The 9,824-nt window shown below is 37.6% G+C and overlaps 1 long non-coding RNA gene across 1 annotated transcript; it reads left to right on the forward strand.

Annotated features, from left to right (window-relative positions):
* Positions 1-308: 308 nt before the first annotated feature.
* Positions 309-1,654, forward strand: LOC107784669 (uncharacterized). The gene is made up of 2 exons (XR_001647726.2): positions 309-887; positions 1,349-1,654. It is a non-coding gene; the product is annotated as an uncharacterized LOC107784669 (long non-coding RNA).
* Positions 1,655-9,824: the final 8,170 nt, after the last annotated feature.

Here is a 9,824-nt window from a genome sequence, read left to right on the forward strand (position 1 = left end):
TTAATTGATCATTTGAATAAGTTAATTAATTAATTAATTTATTTATGTAAATTTAGTTTAATAAGTATGATTAATGGAAATAGGCCAACATTGAAATGATTTAAGTGGCCGAAAGTGCAATGGTCAATCCATAAAGGGGCTGCCAGGAAAAGATAACGAAACAGCGTAGTTTCGGACCTAAACTACGTCGTTTTGATTAGTAAAGGTGGGATCAAATCTCATCCCTCCATTTTTATTGATCCAATGGCCCTGATTCAATTCCTTATTTTGAATATAAGACCAAAAATCAGATTTTTTGCCCTCATTTACACCGAACCCAAACCCTAAACTCCTCTCCTCACTCTCTCGCTTCCTCTCTGATGCTGCAAGCCGTCCACGGCGGCGGCGCCGCCGGAATTCGCCACCGGCGGCGGCTAACCTCCAAATGACCCCAAATATGTAATCTCCAATACCTCCTCTTTCCATATCTTCAAACCAAATCTTTCAAAACCCCCTCAAACTCCACGAATAGTAGATCTAAGAAATCACACCCGCTACCCTTTTCTTAAAATCATGAAGATTGAGCCACCCTTTCCACCTAATTTTCACATACATAGATAGAGCTCAGCGGGGACTATCTTTTCATATTGATCTTGACCCAAAACTCCGGCGGCCGGAATTTCGACGCACCACTGCCACTGCCGCTGCCGCACCGCTACTGACGCATCACTTCTCCTCTATTTTAGCCTAATTCTGACCCAAGAACACTCATTTCCTTTTGGCATGACACAAAGATAATTGAATTTGGTGTCTACGGAAATGAAATAAGTGTTCCATGGTCGGCCAACCACTTCTTGGCATCTCCGACGTCTTCTCGTGGCTCGAACAACTTCAAGCACACTCGTTAGGTATAATCGTCATCTCTTTAATTAATTTCTGATTTTTTTAGTAGATTAGTTTCTGATTTTTGATTTTTTTTATTTTGGTTGTTTCTTGTTAATTACAGTTTCAAGTTAGGTTTATTTAATTAGTTATCTCTATTTAGTTTAGTTGTTTGTTAGATTGATATTGATTAAACATGATCTTTAGTGAACCAAAATCTGTCCCAAAAAGCTCTTTCCTCACTTCATGGACACACAATCTACACACACTAAGGAGACATCTTTCACTCTAAGTAAACACAACAAAGAGAGCATAAAGCTGAGAGCAAAAAGAAAAAGAATTCTTCTGAGCAAAAACATCACTTTTTAATAGTCTTCCTCGGGCGAAAAAGAAAACTTTTGCTTCGGTTTCTTTCTTGCCGGTTTCTGTTTTGGTTTTACTGGTTCGTTTGCTGATGTTGCTGTTGGTTTTGAGCTGTGTTTGATAGCTGCGAGTTTGGATAAAGTTCATCACTTTTGTTTGCTTTCGAATCCGCGGCCTAGGTATTCTTCTTAACTTTGTAATGTAGTTTTTTTTCCCGATCTCTTTGAATGAAGCATGAAGTCCAAAGCTTTAACTTAATTTCATTTGTTGGTTTTGGTTTATTTTTATGAATGATAACTTTACGCGTTCATGTTCGGATATTAGCTGTGGCATAAGTGCTTTTGGTTTTCAATTTTTCAATGAGAGTTTTGATTGTTGAAAGTTCTTTAACATATTCACGAGAATTGCAATGAAATAGTTTCAGTCACAATCATAATAGTTTTGTTTGAGTTTCTTCTCCTTAGGTTTAAAGATGCTATCTTGATCCATCTTTGTGATGGTTCATTGTATGAATTTAATGTTCATTAAAAGTTGAGTATGTGATGCTAATTTGATCCATCTTTGTGAGGGTTCATTGTATGAATTTAATGTTCATTAAAAGTTGAGTATATGATGTCAAGAAATGACCTCCTAAATTAAGAAAAACTTGAGGCACAATGGCAAAGAGAACTTAATTTGTGAATATGTTTATATCTTGGTTCATTATATATATTCATGTGTTCAAACCACTCGGGGAACAACGCTTCCTACATTAAGTGTCGGATGAGCTTGAGCCATTATTTATATTTTTTCTTTTGTAATTAGTGTGGAAGCAATAAACTAATAAAGCAGGCCCATTTTTATAATGATTCAGCTGTCCCATTTTTCATTAATGACAAAGCAACCCATTCTCTAAATTGATAGAAGCTGGCCCAACCTTTAAATACCATGGCTGTCTCGTATCAATCTGACATGCCCTCTTCCATAATAAGATCCAAAAATCAATTTTCTTAATTAAATAACTCAATCGCTTCTAATGTAATTAGTTTAACTGCTAGGCAACTAATAGGCGCGTTTTGACTTTTTCTTCACGGACTCACTTGCGTAGCGTGATGTTATTAAATAAATTAACTAAATAATCTAATACCATATTCATTAGTTTTAGTTAATTTTTAATTTATTTAATCCCCATAATCGCGGATTCGCTTGCGTAGCGAGATACTAACTTTTTAATAATTTTCAAAAAATCAATTTTTCTCAAAACACAAATACAGTATTTTTTCTGAAAGTAATAGCGCGCTAATAATCATTTGTCATGACTGCGGATTCGCTTGCGTAAAGCTGTTATGAAAAAATTAATAAAATTCATCTCGGTCACACATTCGCTTGCGTAGTGCGGTTAGAAAAATTTAATATTATTCAAATCATTATTTAACAATTTTAATAAATAAAAATGGATATAGGCAAAGCATGAAAATCAATAAATCACAGTTCATCCAAAATTAATTCAAGCCAAATTTAAGTCAATAAAGCGACCGTGCTAGAACCACGGGGCACGAGGAATGCCTTACACCTTCTCCCCGATCAACAAAATTTCTTATCCGGACTTTATTTTTGCAGACCAATAATAAAAGAGTCAAACCTTCCTTTGACTAGGAATTCAAATAAAAGGTGACTTGGAACACCCAAAAATCAATTCCAAGTGGCGATTTTGAATAACAAAAATAATTCCTATTTCAAAATTGTCACTTTAATTGAAAAAACTCTTTAATTAACAATCCATAACATATATATATCTTTTTGGGGTTGAAAAAGGGTGTGACAACGATAAAATATTCGCAATTGTGACATGGTACAGGGCAGAAGTCGCAAATGCCATCACATGTTCGCATTTGTGAGCCCTGGGATACTACACTAGAAACCAGTAGTGTTCCCGACATTCAAATGGGCATAACTCTTTCATACGATGTTTGAATTCGACGATTCTTTTTGATATGGCTTTGTAATTACAATACAGATCTAACACTTCAATAAAAACTGAATTTGGAGCTCATTTTCTTAATGTGGTACTATTAATGCTTGAAGAAACGACGTCGAAATATAAAAAACAAGCGCAACACAACCTAAACCTATCCGAAACTCACCCAAGCCCCCTCATGACCCCGTGCGAACATACCAATATGTCCCAAAATATAATATGGACCTGATCGAGGCCTTAAATCATATCAAACAACGTCGAACTACGAATCGCACCTCGAATCGAACTTATAAATTTCCAAATCTTCCAACTTCCAAACTCGTGCCGAAACATATCAAATCAATCTAGAATGGCCACAAATTTTACATGCAAGCCTCAAAATGACATAACAAAGCTAATCCAACTCCCGGAATCGAAATCCGAGCCCAATATCAACTGAGTCAACTCCTGGTCAAACCTCTCAACCTTCCAAAACTTCTACTTTTCAATTTTCGCCAAAATGCTTCAAATTAGCCTACGGACCTCCAAATCCAAATCCGGACGCATGCCTAAGTCCAAAATCACCATACGAAGTTATTGTAATCATCAAAATGCCATTTCGGAGTCGTCTACACAAAAGTCAAATTCTGGTAAACTCTTATCGCTTAAGCTTCTAAAACAAGAATTCTTCTTCCAAATAGATCCTGAATCATCCGAAAATCGAACTCGACCACACACGCAAGTCATGACACATAATACGAATCTGCTCGAGATGTTAAGCCACCGAAAGGGATGCTAATTCTCAAAACGACCAGTCAGTTCGTTACATTCTCCCCTTCTTAAACAAACGTTCGTCCTCGAACGTGCCAGGAGTCATTCCAAAGCTATCAAATCACTACATAAGCTCACCATACATACACCCGGGGGTGATTCCATGTCACCCCAATTCCTGTAGGCCTGACAACGCAACTTACTGAAGATCTCACTTTATCCCTAGTCCATAACCTTAGGACAGAACCCATCCCTCAACATGTGAAACTCATCACATGACCCAAATTTAGCATCAATACACTGTATAAACCTGAACAGGCTGAATCGAGCCACAATCCCAACCCAAGGTACAATCACATGATGTTCCACACAACTCAAATGTCCGTAGTAATAGCTTCCGACCACCACAGTTGCCCAATAACAACCTGGGTACCGAGAATACACTTCAAGTCGAATAAAACCTTGTTCCGAACCTCCGCAATGTTGTCCATGATAAAAGAAACTTGAAAAATCTCATAACCACCCATGAAATCAAAAATCCATGTATCCTCTCGTCCGTCAAGGGCCAATGCCCAATTCTAAGCAGAAATAGCATCGTCCCTCCATACACTCCTCATTTCGACACAATAGTACAACTCTTAGGTCTAAAAACCTCATCTCAGCCAATACAAGCAGCCCAATTGACAACTCATCACAGAACCACACGAATTCTCACATAACATGGTTCGAACACCAAGCAAGCAATAACTCATACATGCAACAAAATTGAAGGAAAGCAAGGTATGGGGATTATCTAACAAGTGCAACAAATATAACAACAAAGTACAGTTTCATCAACTTATTCCACATAGGGGAAATGGTAACACAAAATAACACAAGGAAGGGTATTCCACATTACATCTGTTGCGGCGTGCAACCCGATCCCAAATATATCAAGCCACATAGAGATACCCATCGATCCAAAGTGCTCGGGTTCACTGATTACATGAATGCCGATATCAAGCACGATAGGGTGCTCAAATATAACTGTGGAAAAATGAGTAGAGATAATACAACATGGAGGAAAAAGAGCACAACTAAGGTGCAATGAGCAAATCAACATCATGAGGGCTATCTTGCCCATATCGCCATAAGGCATGAATGGAATTACAACATACGTGGCAAATAATCGTACAACCTCACAGCCCATCATAGAATAAGAGAGGAGCACATAATATAAACTGGGGCACAAATAATATCCATTCTTCCCGGTAACATAATCGTGATATCACCTTCACAAGAGTACCCAAACCTGATCCGATATAAAATACACATTCTCATTGGGCTTTCAAATAGCCCCCAAACCAATTCCGATCATTCCCAAGCAGGTAAATTACCTTCCAACAGTCTATAGCAATCTATCCATAATATACGCCATTAGTTATCCCATTATCAACATTTCTTTACAATCCGCAATCAAGGAATAGTCTGCCTACGAGGACATCCAGTCCTGAAACCTCATGAATACCAGAACTTCCATACCCGATCTCAACTACACTACTCAAATGGCTGATACATCACTCACACTCTATCATCTTACGAAAACACCCACATAGATCTTCCATACCGAGTAGCAAAATATGAACCTTAAAAGCCTAAAAACTCAACAATCACCGTACCACTACCCAAGCATCCGCAACCCAAATCACATGGTGATTTTCCTCAAATGCACGCTCTTCACATGCGATATCCAATAATGCCAACATTTTATTAACTTCTGATATCCATCCAGGAAAAACCATAATGCACAACATATTCCTTATGTCCGCAGCGGATAACCAACTCAAGGCGTGGTCGACACCATCGATAACTCTCTGAAACCCGTCCATACATAACTAAGCCATCAAGACCTAATCTTCCCAACTCAACCGAGTCACGCAAATTGTCTCACCCAAGAGTACTTCCACAAACACCGGTAGATAATTAACACCCCAAAAAGACCAATTACCCCTATTGCCATGCTGGTCCAACACCACCGAACCGATCCACTTCTTCGGATCCTCTCCGACTTTCCTTCAGGGTTGTTCCTCCCTGTCAGTACACAGTGATCTCAAAACCAAAGCTCAATGCAGAATACCCTAGCACAAACCACGTAGTGCAGAAGCCCACAAACCACTGTGTTTTTTCTGAGGCACCCCATAATGCCGCAACCGAAATGCCCATGCTGAATAGACCTACTGTGAATCTGAAGTCTCTTCTCTGACCCTTCTAACACTAAAATGTAGATTCATTAATGACATAGAAATACCACTATTCCCAACATCATCCCATGCAAATCTCGAATTTAATCATATACAAATTTCAGGGAAACTTTCAATACCACATATATACACATCTCAGGCCAAAACTGATATAATACCTGACCCTGCAATCTGATCGCCGATAGTAGACTCCACACTTGGCACGAAGCTATAGGAAACACCATCCGATGATCCACAAAAACTAACCTTCACAGCTCGTACAACACCAATCATAAGATACCCCAAGTCATCTACTAAGCGCATGTCCATCCTCATGACAGTCAAACTCGCTTCCTCCAGTGCCTTGAATGATAATATGTATCTTCCATTGAGTAGAAATTCCATACGAACCACATAGTCTCTAATACCACCAACTATCCTCAAATCAACATCCACCTCATGACCTTACCACGGTCACGACGACTAGTCAACCAATTAAACCTTCCCAAGCTCGTACTTATCAACCTGATGTCAGAACCCACTGCACCCCCACGTGAACAACTGAATAGTCTCTCAATACCTCTGTATCCTCAGTCTAGACGACATGTTGAGATAATGTTTGAGCATCCCTGGCTCCCTCGTAGCCCATCCACAGTATCACAAACCGTTGGTGCATAGCTGATACTGAGTGCACAATATCATACACGAGTGGATGCAAAGGAATATAAGATATATGTTTCAAGCTGAATCAATATCGCACGATAAAGAATGAAAGAAGTGGAATTTCCAAATAGTTCTGTAGCATCTCAAAGATAAGAACAAACGTCTCCGTACCGATTCGCAAGACCAAATAGGAAATCAATGAGAAAATGAGTTTACTTTGGAAAACATTTGGGTGAAGAGAATAACATTTTCAAATAAAACTAAGGCGTGATAAGCTACTGATTTGAATATAAAATTTAAGAAATTAAAACATAATAGCGATTCCTTTTTAAAGTAAAGTAGAAACATCAGATAGGGTAAGGAGATTAAGTTGAGAAATCGATTAAAGGGAAATATGACGACTATTAAAAATAGTAAGGTACCGAATGAAACGACAAGTTTTAACTTAAGAGTCACATAAGATAAGCATGTAATTAATTCTTTTATTAAAAATCGTTATGTTACTAACAACTCGGCAGGGTATGAGATAAGGACTCAGCGTAGTAAATTCATCTTGAAAATCAATTCACCAAAATAATAGTAATAGGAAAGGAAAACAGGAAATGACGGCAAAACAGTAAACTAATGAAAACAGCTTAATCCTCGAAAACCAGTAAAAACCGGAAATACCAATCCTCAAAGTCTCGTACGAGAGAATCGAAGCCAACACAATACAACATGAAATACAAAACGCATAAACTGTTGCGGCGTGCAACCCGATTCCACCGTACAACATGATCCTCCGTTATTCCACCATGTAAATATCAATAGTAATGAGTATATATATATAACGGAGGATCATGTTGTACGGTGGGATCGGGTTGCGCGCCGCAACAATTTATGTATTTTGTATTTCATGTTGTATTGTGTTGGCTTCGATTCTTTCGTACGAGACTTTGAGGATTGGTATTTCCGGTTTTTACTGGTTTTCGAGGATTGAGTTGTTTTCATTAGTTTACTGCTTTGCCGTCATTTCCTGTTTTCCTTTCCTATTACTATTATTTTGGTGAATTGATTTTCAAGATGAATTTACTACACTGAGTCCTTATCTCATACCCTGCCGAGTTGTTAGTAACATAACGGTTTTTAATAAAAGAATTAATTACATGCTTATCTTATGTGACTCTTAAGTTAAAACTCATCGTTTCATTCAGTACCTTACTATTTTTAATAGTCGTCATATTTCACTTTAATCGATTTCTCAACTTAATCTCCTTACCCTATCTGATGTTTCTACTTTACTTTAAAAAGGAATCGCTATTATGTTTTAATTGCTTAAATTCTATATTCAAATCAGTAGCTTATCACGCCTTAGTTTATTTGAAAATGTTATTCTCTTCACCCAAATGTTTTCCAAAGTAAACTCATTTTCTCATTGATTTCCTATTTGGTTCAGAAGCTATAATTTTATAATATTATATATTAATAGATCCCTCAAAGTCTCGTACGAAAGAATCGAAGCCAACACAATACAACATGAAATACAAAATACATAAACTGTTGCGGCGTGCAACCCGATCCCACCATACAACATGATCCTCCGTTATTCCACCATGTAAATATTAATAGTAATGAGTATGTATGTATACACACACACACACACACACACACACACACACACACACACACACACACATATATATATATATATATAACCAGAGTCAATATCATAATTCTCCCTTATTTTACCATATCAATCCACCCTTATTTCACCTGTTGCGGCGCGCAACCCGATCCCACTATATCAATATAAAACCTCCCTTATTCCAACTGTTGCGGCGTGCAACCCGATCCATAAATAAATCAATAACATTAACAATCTAATACTCAATTTACAAGAATTTCTACAATCATAGGATATGAGTATACGGTAATGAAGGAATCAAGTAAAAATCAAGGAACGCAAGAAATACGAGGGCACAAGACAATAAGGAAGGCATCAACTTCAATTAAGCATATAAGTGCAAAATACCAAGTAAGAGGAAGAACAAGTTCTAACAACGTCAAGTAGAGCATGTAAGAGTAGATTAACAATGAAAGATATTATAGGTTATGACACTTCAATTAAAGGCATGGAAAGTGTTTAGATACTAGAAATCGGTCAAATACCACATATACACCATGTACCCACTCATCACCTCGCGTACACGGATTAACACAACACGAATAACACAATCATCTCAAATCCTAAGGGGTGGTTTCCCCTACACAAAGTTAGGAAAGATACTTACCTCAATTCGGCCAAATCAAAACTCAAATTAGCTTTTCCTTTACAATTTCACTTCTGCTCAGCTCAATCTAGTCAAAGACGACTTAAATTCGTCAAACAATGCAAGAGAAAATAATTTCAATTAACAAAGCTATGATCTTTATACAATTTCCAAAAAGTCAACAAAAGTCAACCGTGGGCCCGCCCTATCAAAACCTGAGTCGAGAGGTAGATTTCGATTACCCATAGCCCTACGAGTTCAAATACGTGATTTATTTTCAAGTCGGAGTTCAATTTGACTCTCAAATCAAGAAATTTCATATTTTTGAAAATTAGACAAAATCCCTAATTTTTCACTTTGATTCTCACTATTTTGATGTTAAAACTCAAATATTGTCATGCCCCAACCTCAGGGAGCGCTACCGGCGCTCAACCGAGTGGAACGGTCGAGCAAGTCTGTTAGACACTTTCTACCCGACGCACTTATGATCATGAGAAGGCATGTTTTCACTGATTAAACAGTAGAGAGATCATATATATATATATATACACATCACTAAGTATACACACACACACACACACACACACATCACTATGTCATTTTATTTTGTTACATCATTGTTAAGTTTCAAAATACATACATCTTTATGGTTGTTTGGAACAAGAGTCCAAAACACAACATGATCCGTTGACCTTTCTAACACCCATATACATCCCACATAGTGTCTACGGAGCCTCTAAAGATACAAAAGAGAGTAGAGAT

The sequence above is a fragment of the Nicotiana tabacum genome, chromosome 23 (genome assembly GCF_000715075.1).
Source record: "Nicotiana tabacum cultivar K326 chromosome 23, ASM71507v2, whole genome shotgun sequence".
Lineage (NCBI taxonomy): Eukaryota > Viridiplantae > Streptophyta > Magnoliopsida > Solanales > Solanaceae > Nicotiana > Nicotiana tabacum.